Source organism: Telopea speciosissima, chromosome 3 (genome assembly GCF_018873765.1).
Source record: "Telopea speciosissima isolate NSW1024214 ecotype Mountain lineage chromosome 3, Tspe_v1, whole genome shotgun sequence".
NCBI classification, from domain to species: Eukaryota; Viridiplantae; Streptophyta; class Magnoliopsida; order Proteales; family Proteaceae; genus Telopea; species Telopea speciosissima.
The window spans coordinates 47,597,121-47,621,301 of NC_057918.1; the positions used below are offsets into that span (position 1 = coordinate 47,597,121).

General features: G+C 42.1%; 1 non-coding gene across 1 annotated transcript; it reads left to right on the forward strand.

Annotated features, from left to right (window-relative positions):
* The first annotated feature begins 24,056 nt into the window (after positions 1-24,056).
* On the forward strand, positions 24,057-24,163 carry LOC122657201. The gene has a single exon (XR_006332269.1). It is a non-coding gene; the product is annotated as a small nucleolar RNA R71 (small nucleolar RNA).
* The last annotated feature ends 18 nt before the right edge of the window (positions 24,164-24,181 follow it).

Below are 24,181 nucleotides of genomic sequence, written 5' to 3' on the forward strand. Positions count from 1 at the left end.
ATCTAAGTCGGTCCTTGAATATCAACAAATCTTTGAGGAGCATTTCTATTTTGCTCCAGAGCACATGAAGGCTGAGGGAGTCAAAGCGAGAAGGTTTGAGAGAGGGCTGAGAGCCAACTTGAGTACATCTGTGGTGCTGCACAAGTACCCTACCTATGCAGAAGTGGTCCAGGCTGCTAAGATGATTGAAGATCAGCAGAGAAAGAACTACACGGCCATACAAGCTGGCAAGAGGCCTGTGTCGTCCTGCGACTCTAGGGGACCTAATAAGTTCCAGAAGAAAGGGGCCTACACGATTGCAACCCCAATTCAGTCCCGTAAACCTGATGTGGCCCAGGGACCCAAAGCTACATCGGCTCCTTATTATGGGACCTAGACTCTTATATGATACAACTGCCAGGAGTCCAGTCACATGGTTAAGGATTGCCCACATCCACGATAAGCAGGTTCATGGCCAACGGTGTCTTCTAAGGCATCCCAAGCAAAGGCAGTTGTTCACTCACTTCTCCCTTCTCCCTTCTCCAGCCAACAAAACCCATGGGCAGGTGTATTCTGTCACTCATGAAGAAGCCCAGGCTAACCCTGGTGTCATCACAGGTGTTGCACTAAACCACTTGAATATAACTCTATTATGTTAAGGTTATCATGTTTGGCTATTCGGTGTTTGTCAGGCATGATTTTTGTCTGTTCTCTACCTGCTTACGTGTTGTTTGACTCGGGAGCATCGCACTCCTTTATATCTCCTTCATTTGCCAAGAAACTACCTATTAGACTGGCAAGTATGGAGCAGAAGCTGATAGTCAGTACATTGACGGGTAGTAAGGTTGAGGTTGACTAAATCTTCAATTCTTATCCTGTATGAGTGAGTGACCACGGGCTGGAGGCTAGTTTGATAATCCTGGACATGAAGAACTTTGACGTGATCCTGGGAATGGATTGGTTGTCCACTCATAGAGCTTGTTTGATCTGTGAGAGAGGAAAGTACTCTTCAAGCCAGAGGAGGGCAAGGAATTTGTGTTCAAGGGCAACAAAAATAGGAAGCCTAACAAGACCATCATCTTAGCTCTTTAAGTCCAGAAGTTGATAGAAGAGGGTTGTCAGTGTTACTTAGCCTCCGTGCTAGACACCGAAGCAATGATTACACCTATGGAAGAAATAAGTGTAGTAAGAGTCTTCCATGACATCTTTTAGGAAGACCTCACACGGTTACCACCGGACCAAGAGGCGGAATTTATGATAGATTTGGTACCTGGTGTTGCCCCAGTGTCTAAGGCCCCCTACAGAATGGCCCCTTTGGAATTGATGGAACTTCAAGAGCAACTGAATGACCTATTGAAGAAGGGCTTCATTAGGCCAAGTGTTTTCCTGTGGGGCGCACCTGTTTTGTTTGTAAAGAAGAAGAACGGTAGTATGTGCATGTTCATTGATTACCATGAACTCAACAAACTTACGATCAAGAACCGGTACCCGCTGCCTAGGATCGACGATTTATTCGATCAGTTACAAGGCACAAAGGTGTTCTCAATGATCGACCTTTGGTCGGGGTACCATCAGTTGAAGATCAGGGGTTGTGACATCAACAAGATAGCGTTCAGATCGTGATATGGTCACTACCAGTTCCTAGTTATATGCTTTGGACTAACCAACGCCTTGGCAGCTCTTATGGAGTTAATGAACAGGGTGTTTCACGATGTGCTAGATAAGTATGTTATCATGTTTATTGATGGCATTCTAGTTTACTCCAAGAGTGAAGAGGAGCACGTTGACCATCTTCGCTTCGTGCTGCAGCGCTTGAGGGAAAAGCAACTGTACACAAAATTCAGCAAGAGCGAGTTTTGGTTGCAACAAGTGGCTTTTCTGGGTCACCTGGTTTCCGCCAAGGGTATTGAAGTTGATCCTGGAAAGCTGAAGTCGATAGTTGACTGGGAGACACCCAAGAGTGTAGCAGATATTCACAGCTTCCTCGGCCTAGGCGGCTACTATAGGAGGTTCATTGAGAATTTTTTGAGGATTTCATCCCCTATGACTCGACTGACCCGGAAGGGAGTGAAGTTCGAGTGGTCCGATGGCTGCGAGAAGAGCTTCCAAGAATTAAAGCAGCGACTGGTTTCGGCTCTGGTACTCACTATTCCAAACGGTACTGGAAGGATGGTAGTCTATAGTGATGCTTTAAAGATGGGCCTCGGCTATATTCTAATGCAGGATGGAAAAGTGGTAGCCTATGCTTCTCGTCAATTGAAGGATTATGAGAAGAATTACCCAACTCACGACCTGGAGCTGGCGGCTATGGTCTTTGCTCTGAAGATCTGGAGACACTACTTGTATGGAGAGAAGAGTGAGATCTATAGCGACCATAAAAGTCTCAAGTACTTCTTCACCAAGAAGGAACTTAACATGAGGCAGAGGCGATGGTTGGAGCTCATGAAGGACTATGATTGCACCATCCACTACCATCCCAGTAAGGTAAATGTTATGGCAGATGCTCTTAGTTGAAAATCTCAAACCTTATCCATAGCGTCCTTGGCTGTCAGTCAGGAACTCGTTGAGGAGGCTAGAAGAATGGATCTGAAGTTACTGGTATAGGGTGTTACCCTATCTCTAGCAGCCCTTTTGGTGCAGTCAACCTTGGTGGAAAGGATTGAGTCTGCCTAGGCCTCCGATGAACATTTCCAGGAGATCATTAAAGCTATTCAAAGTGATACACAGCGAGATCTGGATTTCACATTGACTGAGAGTGGTGTCCTCATGTTCAGGGATCGACTATGTGTTCCCAAGGATGATCAACTGAGGAAGGAAGTGTTGTCAGAAGCCCACGATTCTCCTTATTCGATCCACCTAGATAGTACTAAGATGTATAGAGACTTGAAGGGATACTACTGGTGGAGTGGAATGAAGAGGGATGTAGCCAAATTTGTGGCTAGGTGTCTCACTTGTCAGCAAGTGAAGGTGGATAGACAGTGGCCCCATGGCCTTTTGTAGTCTTTGCCCGTGCCAGAATGGAAGTGGGAACATGTTACCATGGACTTCGTCACTGGGCTGCCCCATACACCCAGGGGTATTGATGCCTTGTGGGTCATTGTGGATAGGTTGACAAAGATAGCTCATTTCATCCCCATCAAGGTCACCTAATCGATGGATAAGCTGGCTCGCTTGTACATTGATAATGTGGTTCGCCTGCATGGAGTTCCAGTTAGCATCATCTCAGATCAGGACCCCAGGTTCACATCCAAGTTCTGGGGTAGATTCAAGAAAGCTATGGGTACCTTGTTGAGTTTTAGCACTATCTTCCATCCAAAGACAGACAGACAGTCAAAAAGGACAATACAGACATTGGAAGACATGCTCCGAGCCTGTGCCATTGATATGCAGGGTAACTGGGATGAGCACATCTCGCTTATCGAATTCGCTTACAATAATAGTCAACAAGCTACCATCGGTATGGCACCGTTTGAAGCTTAGTATGTGAAGAAGTGTCGGACCCCATTGTACTGGGACGAGGTAGGTGAGCGGCGCATCCTTGAACCCAAATTGATTCAAGCAACTTGTGAGAAGGTGGTCTTGATCTGTGAACGGATCAAGGCTGCCCAGTCTAGGCAGAAAGGCTATACGAACCAAAGACGGAAAGATCTAGAGTTCTCCCTCAGCGATAAGGTGTTTCTCAAGGTGTCTCCCACCAAGGGTGTGATGCAGTTCAACAAGAAGGGCAAGCTAAGCCCGAGATTCATTGGGCCCTATGAAATCCTTGCAAAGGTCGGACCAGTGGCTTACCGATTGGCACTCCCACCATCTTTAGGCGGTCTGCATGACGTCTTCCACATGTCCATGCTATGGAAGTATGTGCATGACCCGAGCCATGTCTTATCACAAGAACCACTGGAGCTGGCAGCGGATATGTCTTATAAAGAATAGCCCAAGAAGATTCTGGACAGCAAGGTGGTGAATCTTCATAATCAACCTATTCACTACGTAAAGGTGAAGTGGTGCAACCACCTGGAGGAACAAGCACCTTGGGAAGCCAAAGTGGAGATGCGAGCGTAGTATCCTTCCCTCGGATTCTTACAAGGTATGCCAAATTTTGGGGGCAAAATTTCTTGTAAGGGAGGGGGAATGTTATATCCACACCCACGTTTGCTATTTATTTATGAATCTCTTCCTCGTGACGTGTAGATACCACTGCCGTGTACGTCGGAGAACTATTCTTACTGGTAGTCAAACCCAGTTACAAGATCATTGACCAATTCACAGGCCTGCCCGTCGAAGAGCGGTTCCTAAAGTGAGAGTGGGGGAGATTTGTCGATGGTGATTTCATCGACTCTTCTCCTACCACGAGCCCCCGGAGTGAAGAGTACCGAAAGGCTTTTCCTGTGTCCCCACATTTAGACACCTCGCTCAGCGATGAGCTTAGCATGGTGGTCGGGAAATTCTTCGGGATCATGAAGGACACGTCATGATGGTCGAGGGGTAAGTTACTGCCCTGATGTATGTTGGTGTACCCTCCCCTCTATGGCCTTGAAGTGTGGGTCAAAGCCCAACAGCTTTTCTTGTGTTTCTGCACTTACAGCAGCGATGGAGTCAGGGACGAACTCAGAAGACTGGTTTTGTCTGTGGATCCGTCCATGCTGTTTCATGCTTTTGAGTGTTTTCCTTATGTGGGGCCCACACCATGTGCCCCGGACATTTGTACCTGAGCCCCCAAGCAAGGTGGACCCCACCCATGGTCCCCTTGTAATGTGTGTGTGCTGTGTTGGTGGGCCCACTAGTCTATAGTTACCTTTAAATGTGTTTTATCTTAAGTGTCCCAAACCAAACAGACCCTAAGTGGGCCATTTTCTATCAGTACTTAGCTCAGCCTTCTATTAGCTCATTCATTTCTCCTACCAACCAAAATCGTGGAGGCTTGGAGAGCATTGAAGGACAGGAAGGAAGTGATTGGAGGAGGGCTGGAGGAGGGCTGGAGGTGGACTTCATCCATTGGCTCACCAGGTTAGGTGAGTGTCCTTCCCTTCTTCCCTCTCTTTCCTTTTCATTTAAGGTTATCCTCACTTGGATCAGTTCCAGCTTAGGATTTCCTTGTGGAACCCAATGTAAATCCCTTGGCCTCCTAGATGGAGCCCTACCCCCTTCCTTAATGTTATCCATAACCCTAGTAACCTGAGCTGCTGTTCCAAGCATTAAGACTTTGACCTAGGAATGGTGAAACCCTAGAAATGGTTCCAAATTCCTTGGATCCTCTAAGGCCCATAGTTGAACTGGGCACTATTAACCCTAGAGAGGCTTGGGACTCTCCTCTCTAACCCTAGGAGCCATGAAATCTCAAGGATGGGAGGTTGGAGGTGAAAATCCTTCAAAATCTTGGACAGAGACTCGACGGATCCACGAACGGATCCAGCATCGTGACTCTGTACGTAGATCCGTCCTGTACAAGCTGTTGACTGGCTTGGACAGAGCCAGGAATGGATTCATCTAGTGGTTCCGTCTGTGGTTCCGTTCCCTCTCAGGAATGTCTCAGGGTTCGAACGAATGCATAAACAGATTCACTTAGAGGTTCCGTCCGTGAATCCGTCCCTCCTATTTTCACCATATACCTGGATGGAGCCAGGAACAGACTCACCTGGTTGCCTCCATCCCTGAGTCCATCCGTGGTATTTTGTCTAAAATTTAAATTTAACTATTGAGACCCATCATGGGACCCACCTACACTCTTCTAACACTACTCTCACACATTCCCAGATTTCTTAATTAGTACGGGAGAATATGTACCGAAGTAACCCTACTAAACACCTCAAGCAACGATCAAACAACTTGTGAGTGGGTTTTGGGTGATGTTTGGGCTTGTTTAATATGAACTATACATTTGCCATGATACCTGCATCATTTATGAACATGCTGCATCCTTGCATATAATATCTTGGTTACGATTTGATGCGATATGGTCGTATCTACTTATCATTATTGAATTGGGTTACGGTGACGGGTGTGCCGGTGCCGGAACCCCAGAAATGTTTATGAGATTTATTGATTTCCATCCTGACCTGTATGTGCCATGCCGTGCTGGTACCCGGGTGCTGGATGGAATGGGACGTTGATGCACCCGGACTTCCTCTCGGGATGATAGGACTTGCATGTAGTATAACTGTGGCTAGGATTCACTTCCCTATGCTATGACCCATACCAACAGGGGTTTAGGTGTTGGGTGATCAGGGCTCTTTGTTGCCTGTGGGGGAGAGAGGCCAGGTCAGGGATGACCACTGATCATCCGGGTCCGCCACTGGGTGGTCTTGGTGGCTTTGACCGGTGTAGGCTCCCTGGTGATAATAAAGGTTTCATTGTGGCGATAAGTTAAGTGACCCATAGTATCTCTCGAGTTATCATAGTAGCATATACCCCGACTTAGACTGTGTGTTAGGTGAAAAATTTATCAACATTGCATTCATCATGGACTATGTGTGATTATGTGTTTATGCATTCCCCTTCCCCGTACTGGCTCAATGGAGCTAACCCCCTGTATACACATTCTTTTAGAATTTGATGAAGATGGTGGTTATCTTGCTTGTCTCGAGGCCCAGCCAGTTGATTATGATGGTATCAGCATGGAGGAGCCTGATGCTATGTCGGAGGAACACGGTGACGGATGCCCCTGTGACAATTGTGCCTACAGGCCGTGTTGATTCTGGGTATTGCCCCATCTTTTGATTCTTTTGGGACCTTGTGCCCATTATAAACAATTGCCTATAATACTTTATATTCTTTTTGAGTAGTTACGTCATGGTCAGTCGGCAAACAGTGTTAAACTTTATTTTATCACCTAGCTAGTTGAACATATGGTAACTGCTATTTAATCGCTTCCGCTTGTAATTACTCTATCTTGGAATGGAATTTTCCTTTATCTCCGCAACTGTAATTATTATGCTTTACCTTGATTATTGACTATGGATTGGGACACTGTGTCAGTGATCCTAGTAGCGAAAAGGGATGACGTGTGTCATCCTAGTCACCCCTTAACTGTACTTTATTCCTACTCGAAAATGGGGGCATGACATCTTCATTGCTGCAACCCTTTGCATACCTTTTCTGAAACCTACCCATCAATTTTCAATCTATTTTGATCAACCAAGGTAAGTATTGACTTGCTCCTATAGGATACAACCCACTGAGTGAATGACTTTGTCATATGATCACTCTTGGCTTTGTGATCAAATACATGTCTTACTGTAAAACCTGTACCCAAAAATACGGGCTAATTTGAAATTTTGTTGAACGTCCAAAACCCGAGGTCAATGGCACCAGTACCTTGTGGAGCGTTGAACGAATGGTCGAGAAAAATAACGTATTGTAATGCCCGCATCTTTGTTTTAAAATTTTTCCCATTATGTTTGGTTGCCAACTAGTACATCACCGGTCTAACCTGGCGATCGGTAAACAATAAAACAACTTATATTTGTAATATAGGGGCATTAGGGTAATTATACCAACTCATAAAAAATTAAGTTTTGACAACATGAAATAATTCTTAGATTCAATAAATTATTGAGAAGAACCTTAAAACGAAACCTATACAACTGACGAAAGTCAATTCCGGGTTTCCTAAACAAAATTATGATCAAAACTGTTGGAACAAAAGGATAAAATAATTTATTCTTCCATAGATAGCAAAATTAAAGTCTTAGCCCAACTGGTTGTTACTTTGGCTATTTAAGTGGGAGGTTACAAGTTCAAATCTCCACCCATGTATACTTTTACATATACATAAAAGTTTAAATAAGTTAAATAAAAGACATGTGGTGAGGTGGAAATTCAATTTTAAAAATAAATATGTATGTGGGGCCCACCTAAAGTGGTAGCCACGTGGCACACTCAAGCAATGACGTATGTTGCATGTTGAACATGCATACAATAGTTGGAGGCCATATGTGCCATGTGGAAGGATCCTATTGGTGAGAATTAAGAAATCAAATTAATAAATAGGTGGCAAATTGGGATAGGCTAGATATAATTGAAATAAAACATAAGACTAATGGGTAATCAAGTCTTTTCACTTTATAAGGGTACCTTAGTCAAAGAAGAAGACTATCACTATTGGTGGAAAATGGAGGCAAGGAAGGGTAGGACTGGAATTTCATAGGTTTGGGACTTAAAGACATTTCATTTAAAGTATAGAGGCATTGATGTCCTTACACATTTAGAAGGGTACCCAAGATACTAAATAAAGAAAATATAATATATTGACTATACAAGGATAAAGAAGGGGTAAAATTGTATTTTTATAAATCAAATCTAAACAAAAAAAAATAAAAAATAAAATAAAGTATAAAAGGGAACCCTTCGTCGTTGGTTTTAGTTTAGCAAAACTGAAAAGAAAAGAAAGAGAAGGTGAAGAAAGAAAAGAAGAGAGGAAGAAGAGAAAGAGAAAGAGAAGAAGAAGAAGAAGAAGAAGGAGTCTTGCTCACCTCTTGCTCTCAAGACCCAAGGTAAGCACCACTAGAATCCAACCTTCTCATCTCATAAACTTCCTTATAAATTTCTGTTTTGGGAAAACAATTACAGAATTAAACCCAAGCTCCTACCATTCATGCTACCATGTATGAAATGCTTAAACTGGTAGCTAGGATGCATGATCCTCTTGCATAACCTCTCCCCCTCCTACCTCCTACCTCCTACCTCCTACCTTCTTCTCAAACTTGGAATGTACCTGAACTTAAGTTCCAGCCATGAATATAGCTTAGTTTATACCAAATCATGTGTATAAAACATGAATAGTATAATAGAGCCACGGATCCATACATGCATGTTAAAATCCAACATAAATATCAAATTCTGCTACTCTACAGATTGACCATCTCTTAGTTAAAATGATATAACTCCACCATCCGAACTCCGTTTGTCTTGATTCCAATTTTGTTAGAAACTAGACTCATAGGGCTGCATTTTGCATTTTGTTAGAAGACACCATTACCTAGTTATGTCTCTAAGTTAGTTAAAGCTTCATGTCAAGTTGCTGTCAAAACCGGATCCTGCCGTCTTAATAGATTGACCTTTGTATAATAAAAACAACATAACTTCATAATCCAATCTTCATTTTCTTTGATTCTAGTTTTGCTAGAAGCTAGATTCATAGAGCTTCATTTTCTTAGAAGGAACCATGATCTAATTATGTCTCTAAACAAACTGAAATTTCATTTCAAACCAAACAAATTCTACATATGAATTCTCTAGGCGATAGCACTGGGCGATGCACACATCACCCAGAGAGAGAATTAAAGTGGACTGTTTTGCAAATCTGAGTTTGGGGACCTCCACATATGGACTATAAACAGTGTAAGGAGGTAGAAAATGACCAAATACCCCTCCTCACATCTGTCCATAATTATGAACACCTTGGGTACCCAAGTGGGCCCCGCAGGGCTTGGAAACCCTGTCTATGTTGGTCCTACAACACTTCTGACCTAGGGACTGTGTTGTAGGATTGTTGGGACCTAGAACCATATACTACAATGGTAAGATACCCTATTGACCCTAAGCCACATTCTCCGGATGATGCACCGGGACATAGGCCTAAAGCCCAGTGCAAGGCCCAGAGAATTCCAAGTGATCTCGGACTAAGCACCGAGCTAGACCAGTAAGCCTAGACTAACACTAGGTTATCCAAAACAGTTTGAATAATTAAAATAGCACATTTCTAATTTATTACTTTAGGATTTGATTTTGTGCTCAAGGTGCATAACCAGATACCGGCTGAAACTGAACAAACAACTGAACTGGTAGGATCAAACCAAGGTGAGTGGAATTACACCATGATTATAGGTGTAACATGACCAATGGGTCATGACAACAACAAGAACAATATTTACTGTCTTTGATTACTTTAAATTGCTTTATATTCTTATTTAAATTTTGAATCTTATCTGATGGACATTGGAAATGGATGATAATGCTTATATGTGAAAATGCTAGATTAGATGCCGTAGTCAGCTTAGAAATGAGGCCTGTGGTAGCCCATAGAATGGGATACGGTTGACACCACCCAACTCATTCTATGTCATATAAAATGCATCTGGTTAGGGTATCATCACCAGTGCTACGAACCCTTACCAATAGGGGTTTAGGTGTTGGATACCACAAAAGTGTGAGGCCACTCTCCTGAAGGGCATTGCTCGGTCAATTGACCCATCATGATCATTAGGATGTGGTGGTAGCACAGAAATGTGTGAGGCCAATATCTCAAGGAGACATTGCTCGGTCAGTAGGCCCACCAGTTAATAGGGCTGGTGATAGCACAGTGGTAACCTAGAGGGCCGGTCGGGCTGACGTTGGGAAGGGATGCTTGAGCCGACTGGCCTTCTCCAACAACTCAATGGGTTTATCGTGGAAAGGGGTTAAAAACCCGCACCAGGGATAAATGTATTGGGGATTGTAGTAGCACAGAACCTACCTTAGTTTTGATGCTAGGTGACTTAATAAAAATAAAGAATCTTATTTCATTCATTTGATTGTGCTTGCATGTGCATGCATGGTTATATTTCATTCACGAGCTCGATGGAGCTCACACTCTTGTATATTTCTTTTTAGATAATACTGCAGGTGGCTATCTCAATTGCTGGGAGACTCATTTCACTGAGGAGGATGATGGTGATTACAACCTTTTGGAACTGGACCCCGAGGGAGGTTATCCCTCTTGTGCGGGTGACCAGGGTGGCCCTTGAGGATGATCCTTAAGGGATGGGCAGCATAGTAATCTAACCTTTTGGGGACTCTCTTTGGGTAGATAGGATATACTAACCCCCCCCCTTATCTTGTATAGCTTGCTTGGGCTCTTGATGTTGTAGCCCTCTTTTATATTTTGTAAAGCTATTGGTTAGAAAAGTATTGACTGCATAGCTAAGTGGTGAATTGGAGAAATGAACAATGTACTATTTTTTTTGAATGTTAATGATGAGTTTTAGCTTCCGCAACACTTTGTATCTCATTTTATCCCTTGTTATGGGTGTGTGTGTTTGTGAGTTATATTCACTACTTCTTGATCCTTGGGGATTGACAGATGTCGTAGGATATCCGGGTCACTTGCCTAAATCCTCCCAGGGAGTGGTTTGGGGCGTGACACTTGCCCATATACTGACATGAGTCCTCATCAGCCACTCATATTATCACACTCCAAAACACCCCCTAGGCGGGTTGAGCGGGTGAACCGGATATCAAACCACATCCGCCAAATCTCCAGGATCCAGAAGCAAACACCACTCAACAGACACACACAGCGTTAATAATATAATATTGGAAACAGAGTGCAATGGAAACAAAAGTGTTATAATTACATCAATAAGCCACCATAATTACATTGTTTAACGGTAGCCCACAACCCACAGTACTTCATAACATACATACATGGCCTTTTCATAGCCCTACATCAAGATACAAATATACAAAAGCTGCATCTGTAAGCTATACAAAAGAAAAGTGCCATCCAGTTATCCACAAAAAAAAAATGTTTTATGAACATAAAAAAAAGACAGCCTCCATCAGATCACCTCCTCCAATCTAACTTTGTGCACCTGCATCAGAGGGATCACCTCCATCGGGGTCCAAACCAAAATGATCACAATCACCATCTCCATGCTGTCCGAAATAATTCTCCCATTCAGGGAGACATCCACCTGCAAAATCATCTAAAAGAAACGAGGGATGAGCTCCACCGAGCCCTGTAAATGAATAATAAATCATACAAGAAGGTACAACCATCATCATCATCATACTACATGCTTGAGTTCAATTTTATTACTCTATTCCACCTAGCAACACAACTAAGTCACTAGATATATACTACTTGCAATGACTCGGGCGACAACCTCAATCGCTTCTCTTTCGTTCTTCGATTGTCACCTCAATCATTGCGAGTGGAACCCACGCTAGTCCCGGAGCACCGACTCCCTCCCTTGGCAGACCCCAATATAATCATGACAACCTATCCCAGATTCTGCCCTTCTCGGCTTTTAGGAGGCCATGATCACCCAACACATGCACCCATGTTGGTAAGGGCTGTCGCAAAAGGGTATATTCAACCTAGCCCAACGATCTACATGATAAGTATGAGTTGATTGATGTCAACCGTATCCCATTCTACAGGCTACCACATACCCCATTTCTAAGTATAAAATCTACAGTGCTCCCGTAGCCCATACTACGACTCACCATACCTTTCATTTTCAAGCCGTCTACTACTACATCTAGTCTAGTAGTTCAACCATCATGCATCAAAGCCATCAAATGTTTTATCAACACATCCATAACCACATTTCACAGTCATGATATTAATTCCATTATCCAAAAGCATATAAATAGGAATATAAAACAGCTATTATATAAGATAAGCAATTTTTTTATCTGTGAAGTGTTCACAAGGTTACACCTACAAGGATGATTCATATCCACTCACCTTGACTACGCTCCACTTCCTCCGAGGAATGCTGGTCTACGAAAGTACTCGGATACGCATCACTGGGAAAATAGTCAAAGCCTAGGCTTATTAATTCAAAAGTATACATCAATGAGTGTTAAATTAGTAATGGAGTCTGGGGCCCTTGGTTCAAGTCCCAAACCAAGGCCAGACTCAAAATAGATAGGACAGCAGCAATGGTCGATTGGCATTGGTCCATCCAATGGACCTGTAGGACTGTAGTGGTCAAAATCAAAAGAGGTTTATGGTTTTAGACCCCAAAAAGGGTGCCCAAGTACTATTTTAAGTAACTACAAGGGTTAGGATCATGTCCTCTTCAATCATGTTTAGTACTGGTTGATTGGTCTGGTCTATCCAATGGACCAGTGGCAATCAACCCATTGTTCAAAGTGCAAGAACAGGGCTGATATAGAGTGTTTTATATTATGGATTATACCAATGGCTCCAAGAAAGGTATTTCAGACCTTGGGGTAGGTCTGAGAACATAGGGCTAAATTCCTTGTAGTGCTCGATTGGTACTGGTCCATCCAATGGACCAGTAGGGTCACAGCTACAAAAGTTAACAAGGTTCTTAGGGGAAGGGTCATGGATTCACATTAAGGGTTTTTAGGTGTCATTCCAGCAGTTCCAACAAGGTTCTTGGTCTTGGTTCCATTTAAACAAGGTTTTGGTTATCCGAAACATGTCCCGGGAGCCAGTTCTTCCTCACAAGACAACATCAGAACAGGGTCTTCACTTGGGTTCACTATCAGAGCTTCATGCAAGGCATCTCAGACCTGTGGGTAGGTCGGGGATGGCACAGGTCTTAAAATCCTACAGTGGTCGATCCAATCGACCACTGGCAATTGACCAGTGCCTGTGCAGCTCGAGAATCTCGAAAGGCACTGCTGTTTTAACTTGGATCTTTGGCTCTATGGACTGCATGAATGATCAGGAGACATTATTGGGTTCCATGCATGATAACCAACATGCTTATGGTGAAAAATCAAACATGCATAGGGTATTTAAGATTCTTGGCATCTATGGCTAGCATGTATAGCTTTGTACACAAGATCAACAGGTTTTAACGTGTGGAGTGGTTTTTTAACAGTTCTGTAACAGCTTTGTTTCAGGAAACAAAGCCATGGATTCATCATGCATTTAGGTATTGAAGTTCCTACACCTACAAGGATCATTCGAGGCTAGCAATGGGTATGAGAATCAATTATACCAGCTGGTAATGTCAGTTACAGCATGTATATATCATGAGAAAAGTAGATAACAGGTCAACCTTAGTAGATTCATGCATGCATGTAAGAATCCTAGTATCTAAGGCTAGTAAAGCATGAAGAACACATGAGACATGGTTGTACAACAGGATTTAAAGAATATCACATGGTTACAGCCATGGAAATGGCAAGAAAACAATTTAGAACTACTAGGTTTTGGGTTTACCTTGACGAATCCAAGGTCAAAAAGGGTCCCAAGCCTTTCTCCTTCCTCTTCCTCTTCTTCTTTCTCTCCTTTTCTCTTCTTCTCCCTCTCCAACGAAATGAATAGGAGAGGGCTTCTATTTGTGTTGTCTTATATATACAGGCTTACCTTAGGGCCTGTTTGGCTAGAAACCATTTTGGCTAAACTCATTCTAAAAACACATTCTAATAGCACAAAGGCTACAAAGTGGGTTCCACATAGTTGCATTGCTAGGACAACATTTCCACAGGTCATTCTAGGCACGGGGAGGTGATTCGGGGTGCGGGACACTGGGCCCCACACATCTAAAGTGAAATTCATGTGTGACAACAGTACGGGTCAATCCAACTGGTCGATCCAATCGACCACTATGGATGAACCAATAGGTGAAACCTTCTTGTTTTTGCATTTCGGTCCTACAGAGGCCTGTGCCATGTCCGAGGCATTGTTCTTGTATAATTTGTGGCCATCAAACAATGTTTAAACATTTAAAAATAATTTAAAACCCAATTTAGTTAACTAGGAGCTTTACCTTAGGTTGTACATCATCTGATGCACAGAACAGCTACATAGGTCTGGTGGTTGCCTCCGGACTGGTAGGTATGACATCACTGGAGTTTCCCTTTAAAAATGATCATCGGGTTGGTGCACCACAGGTTGCTAGTGGGTAAGGCCTTGGATCCATCGAGTTCTGGACCTACATTCGGAGTTTGGGTCAGGGTTCGGGTACATATGTAACATCCTCCCCCCTTTATAAGAATTTCGTCCTCGAAATTTGACATACCTTGTAAGCTGAAAAGGTGAGGGTATTCTTTACGCATTTCTTCTTCATTTTCCCACAATGCTTCCTCGGGGGTGTGGTTTCCTCATCGAACCTTGACATAAGCGACGGTACTGTTGCAGAGCTTATGTTCTTTTCGATCCAGAATTTCTTTAGGTTGCTCCACATAGGTCAGGTCAGAGTCAAGATGTTCTGGTTCAGCCAAAAGTACATGTGTTGGATTAGTGATGTACTTCTTTAACATCAAGACATGGAACACATTATGAACGCCCTCAAATGCCTAAAGTAGAGCTAACCGATATGCTACTGGTCCAACTCTCGTTAGGATCTCGTATGGACCAATATACCTTGGGCTCAACTTCCCTTTCTTGCTGAAGCGTGTGATGCCTTTGATTGGTGAAATCTGAAGAAATACCTTTTCGCCCATCGCAAACTCAATATCTTTCTTTCTATTATCCGCATAGCTCTTTTGCCTTGATTGAGCCACCTTGATATTTTCTCTAATCCTATCCACTTTCTCACAAGTGATCTGTACTATCTATGGGCCTATCATGCGCCGCTCTCCAACTTCATCCCAGTAGAGAGGCATGTGGCATTTCCTTTCGTATAGTGCTTCATAAGGTGTCATTCCAATGGTGGAATGGTAGGTATTATTATAAGCAAACTCTATTAGGGGAACATGCGAGTCCCAGTTGTCTTTCATCTCCAAGGTACATGCTCTGAGCATAGTCTCCAATGTTTGTATGGTCCGCTCGGATTGCCCGTCGATCTGAGGGTGGAAGGCAGTACTGAGGTTCAATCGAGTGCCCATAGCCTGTTGAAGGCATTTCCAAAATCTTGAGGTGAATCTAGGGTCTCGATCAGATCTAATGCTGACAGGCACACCGTGAAGATGAACCACGCCATCGATGTATAGCTGTGCTAGCTTGTCCAATGGGTAAGTGACCTTTATAGGGATGAAGTGGGCCGATTTCGTCAATCTATCAACAATCACCCAAATTGCATTCATGCCCTTCTTCGTCAATGGTAGATCAGTCACAAAATCCATGGTAATATGATCCCATTTCCATTCAGGGACCGGTAATGGCTGCAATAGCCCATATGGCCTGTGCCTGTCTGCCTTTATCTGTTGGCAGGAGAGGCATTCCGATACGTACAATGCTACGGTCTCCTTCATTCTAATCCACCAATAATACTCCTATAGGTCCTTGTACATCTTTGTGCTGCCCGGGTGTATTGAGTATGGTGAATTGTGGGCTTCCTTGAGGATTCGATCCTGCACATCATAATCGGCTGAGACGCACAATCTATCTCTAAATTTTAGCGCTCCATCGTTAGCAATTGAGAAGTCCGGGTCTCCCCAAGTCCCTTGTTGGATGCCTCTGATAATCTTCCACAGTGTTTGAGTTAAAATAAAACCGCAAACGTACGGGTCAATCGTAACTACGAATCAAACACGAGGAGATATACACCACTCTATTTAACTAATCTTAAAAATAATGCGAAGTGAACCAATTAATTAAATTACTAAATTAACGATAATTAAATTAACGGATCTAACAAATTACGCATCTACGGGATTAAGTTGGCGCCCTAACACATGAACATCTAACCTATCAAACTAACGCAAATTGAGAGTAATTAAAAATAAAATCTTATACTAACGCAAGTTGGAAGTAATAAAAATGCAGCCTCATATCCACATCCACATAAACAAAATAACCACATAAACAAAATAACCCATAAGAGAAATAAAAGAAATATAGGGAGAAGGAGAGAATGAGATTGAGAGTTTAGAGAATGCAAACCTAGATGTTCTTGAACCGGATTAATTGAAAAACCTTGAATGAATACTTGCATGAACTTACCATGACTTCCTCCTCTAAATCTCCAAGTCTTGTCATCAACATAGGAGCTTAGACTAGGAAGCTTAAAACTAAAACTATTACAATCATATTGAAGACATTGAAGCATAAACTAAACCTACTACAACCATTAAACTACTCTTATGAAAGCAAAACTAAGAACTTGAAGGAACTAATTTATGAAATCAAAAATTACAACCATTAAACTAATCTTATGAAGGCAAACTAAGAACTTGAAAGAACTAATTTATGAAATCAAAACTAAGAACTAAAGCCAAAATAGGAAAAGAAAAGAAAATTTCACTAATTGAATAAAATATTTTACAAGAAAAGGGGGGGTATTTATAGGGGAAAGGGGAGAAGAGGGGGAGGGAGGCTTCCAACGAATTTGGGGCTTCTCTCCCTCTAAAAATCGTGGAGAGGAGATAAGGTGGGGAAAAAAAATAAAATAAAATAAAAGATAAGAGAAAAAAGATAGAGAGAATGTAAAAATCTAATTAGAGAAGGGGGGAGAGAGAAAAGAATAATTTAGGAAAGGGGGACTGAGAGTCGTGAGTGGGAGATGGGTAAGAGGACATAGGGAGAGAGAGTTTAAGAGGAAGTGGGAGAGAGAGATGGGAATCGTGGGCTAGTGATGGGATAAGAGAGAAAAAAGATAATAGAAAAAAAAACAAATAAAATATAAATAAAAAGTGAAAGAGAGATAAAATAGGGGAGAGAGAGAGAGAAGAAGTTAGGAAAGAGGGGAAAGAGTCGTGAGTGGGAGATAGAGAAGAAGAAGTTAGGAAAGAGGGAGAGAGATTATCTCTTTTTTTTTTTTTTTTTTTTTTTTTTTATCTTTAATCTCTTTTTCTTCCTATCTCTCCTACTATTTCTCTCATCTTGGCTGATCCTTGCTTGCAGCCCACTAAACTTCTAATTTAGATATGAAATTCCTCCTTTGTCCTTGGTAGCTTCAGTGAGAATTATTCTCATCCTACCCTTGGTCACATGTGAACAAGTGTGGGTCCCATTTGGCTTTTCTCTCTCCTCCAATTGTACAAACAATGCAAAAAGAGATAAATGCTTGAGAGGATCTCAAGCCTTGATCATAATCGCCTTCCTCGATGCCAAATATAAATCTCCAAACAATTCAAACTGGCCCGGGCTTGCGTTTCGGCTCATTTCTGGCCCATTATCATTTCTTGGGCTGAAAAGAATAATTCACTGCATTGAGGCCTAAACGAATGCATACTTGCGTTCCGTCACGTCCAACCTGCTCCAAATTTAGTCCTCTTTATAGCCATGCAAAAATATTGGGCAGCTTTACGTGTAAAATTGGAGATGTAGCCTCTGATAGTTCAGAATAGCAATAAATAGCCCAAAAACCTGAAACGCACATGAAAGCACCAAGTAACTCTGTCCAATGTGGTAAAATGTATGCTTTATGCCCTAAGATTTTGCACATAAATGTGCTCATCAGATTCCCCCACACTTGAACGTTACTTGTCCTCAAGTAAATAAAAAGAAAAAACTAACCTAGAATGCAAAAAATCCTAACTCACTTTCGTAGGAATCACAGTTGCACTTAGCATGTACAACAAGCCTTTAAACCCCTAAGTTACCCCGAGTGGACGAGTTGTGTCTCGTGGGTGTTTGCAGTGAATATACATCCAAAATTCAATAAAGCAAAAAGAATGATGTAAATTTTTTCTCATGGGATAAGTAAGATAGTGCACACAATCTCAAAGAAATACTCAACTAAGGATCAAGGAGCCAAAGATTCCCCCACACTTGAATTTTATCACCCCACATCAATTCAAGTAACAAGCATGCATCAAGGTCAAGGGATCTCCTCATATTTTCTGAATACTACTCACTTTCAAGTAAACCCCCCAGAGCATCGATGGAACCAAAGACTTAGGCATTGAGTATTTTTTACCGTACTTTCTTTTTCAGGCATTAAGGCAAAAGCAGTTCTTCAACCATAAACTCTATTTCTACTCCACTACTGTTCTCTGAATGACATGATGGAGCATACACCAGACACCCAAATACTTGGTAGCTTCGCTTTTTGCATATATCCATAAGACTTTGAGACATTGATGCAAGAGTTTTTTTTTTTTTTTTGAGTTTCCTTCCAAGGAATTTCGATCAAGTCACCCTGCTTCATGAGACACAGTGCCCTGTCTAGTCCCAAGGAATTCCACTTTCCTTTCCTTTTCTCTTTTTTTTTTTTTTTTTTCATTCACTTTCATGCATTGACATAAATAAATTGGTCTCAACTACTAGCCAAAAGATCAAAGGGATCCATAAACACATAGAGGAATCCAACCATCAAATGAAGTAGCAGTCATATTTTCAAACTCAATCCCCATCATCGGATACCTACCAACTACCATCCTTGAAAAGGGATTTTTGTATTATTTCTCATGCAAGGGCACCTAATTCCCTCTTTCTCTCGCTTTACAAATCAAAGAGACTTATGCATATAACCAAACCATCGCCACAATCAAAATTCACAAAATTTAGCAATTAAGCCCAACACACCCCCCCACACTTAATTCATGCAGTGTCCTCAATGCATGCATAAAAGAAAGAATAAGGACAAAGGAGGGGATACATACCAAAATATTAGTGATCAAGGTAAAGAGGCTCATGGAGATCCATGACCTCTTCTTCAACTAGAGTAGGCGTCTCTATGTATGGCTTCAAACATTGGTCATTTACCTTGAAAGTAGCTCCTGTACTTGGATTGAGGACTTCAACAGCCCCATGAGGATAGACAGTCTGAACTATATAGGGGCCATCCCATCCAGAGCGCAACTTACCTGAAAAAATGTGCAACCGAGAATTATACAACAAAACTTTCTGGGCTACCTCAAAAGATTTTCTCAAAATGTGCCTATCATGGAAAGCCTTAGTTTTTGCCTTATAAATCCGGGCATTCTCATATGCCTCATTCCTAATCTCTTCCAACTCAGACAGTTGGAGTTTCCTATGGGCACCTGCAGTGGGTAGGTCAAAGTTAAGCTTCTTGATAGCCCAAAAGGCCTTGTGCTCAATCTCTACCGATAAGTGACATGCCTTTCCATACACCAGACGGTATGAAAATTGACCAAGATCAGTCTTGAAGGCTGTCCTATGGGCCCACAATGCATCTACCAACCGGTTAGACCAATCCTTACGGTTCAGGTTGATGGTTTTCTCAAGAATTTGCTTTATCTGTCGATTTGAAACCTCAACCTGACCACTGGTTTGGGGATGGTAGGGTGTGGCCAATTTATGGATGACACCATACTTTCTCATGAGCACCTCAAAGGGCCGGTTACAAAAATGCTTGCCCCGATCACTAATGATAGCACGGGGATTACCGAAACGGGAGAAAATGTTCTCCTTCAAAAATTTCACAACCACCTTGTGATCATTGGTCTTACAAGCAATAGCCTCAATCCATTTGGACACATAGTCCACAGCAAGTAATATGTACAGGTTACCAAAAGAGTTAGGGAAAGGCCCCATGAAATCAATACCACATACATCAAACACCTTAACCACTAGAATTGGGTTGAGGGGCATCATATTTCTCTTAGTGATACGTCCTAAGGATTGGCATGAAGAACATGCCTTACAATAAGTAAAAGCATCTTTAAACAGACTAGGCCAATAAAATCCACACTGTAAAACTTTGGCCGCAGTCTTATTAGGCCCAAAGTGGCCTCCACAAGCCTGATCATGGCAAAAAGATAAGACAGATTGTTGCTCATGATCAGGAACACATCTCCGGATTACTTGATCCGGGCAAGTCTTAAAAAAATAAGGATCATCCCAAAAGAAATATTTCACCTGTGAGAAGAAACGATTCTTATCTTGGGTAGACCAATGTATAGGTGTCACACCCGTAACCAGATAATTAACAATGTCAGCAAACCAGGGTTCACTAGACACTACCATTAGATACTCATCAGGAAAATTCTCGTTGACTGGAGAATCGACAATCAAAGAATTAGATAGTCGGGATAAATGGTCTACAACCAAATTTTCATATCATTTTTTATCCCTAATTTCAAGATCAAATTCTTGCAACAAAAGGACCCACTTAATGAGGCGAGCCTTGGCATCTTTCTTCTGCACAAGATATTTGATAGCTGCATGGTCAGTATAAACAATCACATGTGATCCAACCAAGTAGGGCCTAAACTTCTCCAAAGCAAACACAACAGCTAAAAATTCTTTCTCTGTAGTGGTATAATTAAGCTGTGCATCATTAAGAGTCCTACTTGCATAATAAATCACATGAGGCAATTTGTTGATTCTTTGCCCAAGAACAGCCTCTATAGCAAAATCAGAGGCATCACACATAAGCTCAAATGGCACTGTCCATTTTGGAGCTTGCATAATGGGGGCTGAGGTCAATGCTCTTTTCAATTACTCAAAACTCTCATGACACTCAGGAGAGAAATCAAATGGATAGTCCTTTGCCAAAAGAGAGGTGAGAGGTCTAGCTATCTGGCTAAAATCCTTGATGAATCTTCTATAAAAACCTGCATAGCCAAGAAAAGATCTAATGTCCTTCATACTCTTGGGTGGTGGTAAATTGGCAATAAGATCCACCTTAGATCTATCAACCTTGATCCCTTCTTTAGACACAATGTGACCAAGAACTATGCCTTGCTTCACTATGAAGTGACACTTCTCCCAATTTAGGATCAAGTTCTTTTCTATGCATCTTTTAAGAACCAAAGAGAGATGATGCAAGTAATTAGAAAAGGTAGAGCCGTGAATAGAAAAATCATCCATAAACACCTCTAGGAAGTGCTCTACCATATCAGAAAAGATACTCATCATGCACCTTTGGAATGTAACAGGGGCATTGCAAAGCCCAAAAGGAATACGCCGATAAGCAAAAGTTCCATAAGGGCATATGAATGTGGTCTTGTGTTGGTCCTCTAGAGCAATAGGAATTTGGTTGTAGCCTCCATATCCATCAAGAAAACAATAATATTCGTGGCCAGCTAGTCTCTCTAACATCTTATCAATAAAAGGCAAGGGGAAGTGGTCCTTCCATGTTGCCGCATTCAATTTCCTGTAATCAATGCACACTCTCCATCCCGTTTGAATATGGGTCGGAATCAACTCATTATTGGCATTCTCAACTACAGTGACTCCTCCTTTCTTAGGCACAACCTGCACAGGACTCACCCATTGGCTATCAGAAATAGGATAAATGATGCTATGATCCAAGCACTTTAGGATCTCTTTCTTGATTGCCTCTTTCATCACAGGATTAGCCCTCCTTTGGGATTTCCTAGAAGGTTTGGAACTCTCCATCAGATGGATATGATGTTGAACAATGGAGGGACTTATACCTTTGATGTCAAACATGGTCCAACCTATGATTTCCTTATGGTCCTTCAAAAGCTTAATCAACTCTTCTTCCTGAATAGAAGTCAAATCAGAAGCAATAATAACAGGGAGAGTATGATCATGTCCTAGGAAGACATACTTGAGGTTGGAGGGTAATGCCTTCAACTCTAATGTGGGGGGGCTCAACAATAGAGAATTTGGGAATGGAGGTGGATAGGGGTCCAAGGGGCTCTAAAGGTGGTTGGATGCTCCAGACCTCAGATAAGGGGGTATCATCAACACCCTCCAATTCCTGTATACACTCCTGAAATCCTGAATCAAAATCAATATCAAAGAAAGTGTCAACATCATCGGGAAATCCCTGAAGCATATGCACCTCTTCATCCATATCAGGTTGCTTCCCAACCTAAACACATTGAAGTCAACAGAAATATTCCCAAAAGATAATTTCATGAGACCATTCCTGCAATTGATTAAAGCATTACTGGTAGCTAGGAATGGTCTACCCAAGATGATAGGGATTTGGTCCATGAAGTTGGCAGTAGGTTGGGTATCTAAAATAATAAAATCCACTGGAAAAATAAATTCCCCAACCTTCAACAGGACATCCTCAATCATTCCCTTAAGAACTTTAACCGATCGATCTGCAAGTTGAAGAGTAATTTTGATCGATTTCAGCACTCCCAATCCTAATTATTGATAGACATGAAAGGGTAAGAGTTTCACACTTGCACCAAGGTCCAATAAGACATGATCAATAGTGGTATTACCTATAGTGCAAGAGATTGTGGGGCTACCAGGATCCTTATGCTTGGCTGCTACTGGCTGTGAGATGAGAGAACTGATGTTAGCAGCCAAAAATGCTTTTTTGGGCACATTGGTGGTCCGTTTTTGGGTGCATAAGTCTTTGAGGACTTTAGCATAAGCGAGGATCTGGGCAATGATATCCAACAAGGGGATATTCACCTGAACCTATTTAAAAACATCCGAAATTTTCTCCACAGAAAGAGACTTCTTACTAACCAACCTATTTGGGAATGGGGCAGGTGGGGTGTAAACTCTCTCAAGGGTGGTCCTTTTCTCTTTCTCAACAGAATCACCTTTGGTTTCCTTAACCAAATCATCTGGAATCTCTTCAGGTTCATCAGACGAACCAGGAGCAGTAGGCACTTCAATGGCCTCTTCAAAAGGGGGAGAGTCAACAGAAGTATGATATGGTAAAGATTGAGGTATACTAGCCTGTTGATACTCACGGCCACTCCTCAAAGCATAGACAACATTAACCTAGCTGGAGGGCCCTTGAAGCTGTTGACCTTATACCGAATTGAGTGGAGGAGCTTGGGTACCTTGCTGAATATGAACCTGATGCCTAGGGTTTGACTTAGGTTGGCTTGGTAACTTTTCTGTTTCCCTCTCATGCAAAATTGTGACAAGCTGGGTGAGTTGCTTCTCCATAATAGCCATTCTTTTCTCAATCTCACATATTCTTGGTGCTTCTCCTATATTGGTAAACCTTGGGGGTTGCTGATAAGGTGCAATGAGAGGAGGCCTAGCAGAATTCATAGAAGGTCCTAGATGAAGACGAGGGGGAAAGGGGTTAGGAGACATTCCTTGGCTTTGGGGTGCATAGTTGGGCCTTTGGACACCAAGCTGGCCTTAATGGTTAAAGTTGGATGGGCCTGCTTAGTTCCCTTGATTCCAGGAAAAATTGGGCTGATTTCTCCATCCTGGATTGTAAGTATTGCTAAATGGGTCATTTTGGTAGAGAGCACTTACATTCTCAGTGCAGGAATTACCCACCAAGGTGTTGGGGCATTCCTCCAAAATATGTCCAGGTGTTTGGCACCAACTGCATATTGTCATCTGGTTGACCTGGTTAATCGGTATAGACTCTTTGAGAACTATGGACTCTAACCTTTTTATGAGGCTGTCAAGTTTGGCCTCCTTTGCTGTCGTACCCTCAATGAGATACCCCTTAGTGATCCTTTCAGCCTCTTGGGAAGATTTCCATTCCCTAGTTTTATCAGCCAAGTTGGTTAAGAATGTCCATGCATCATTTTCCTCAGAAAAAGAAGTAAAGCCTGCAGGACACATGAACTCTACAAGTTGCTTTGTTTGATAATCAATACCCTCATAAATAATTTGGCATAGCTGCCATAAGTCGAAACCATGGTGAGGGCATTCTAAGAGGAGGTCCTTGAATCTTTCCATTAATTTAGAAAAGGACTCATGTGGTTTTTGCCTAAACTGGAGGATGTCACTCTTAAGCTTATTGGTCTTGTGAAGAGG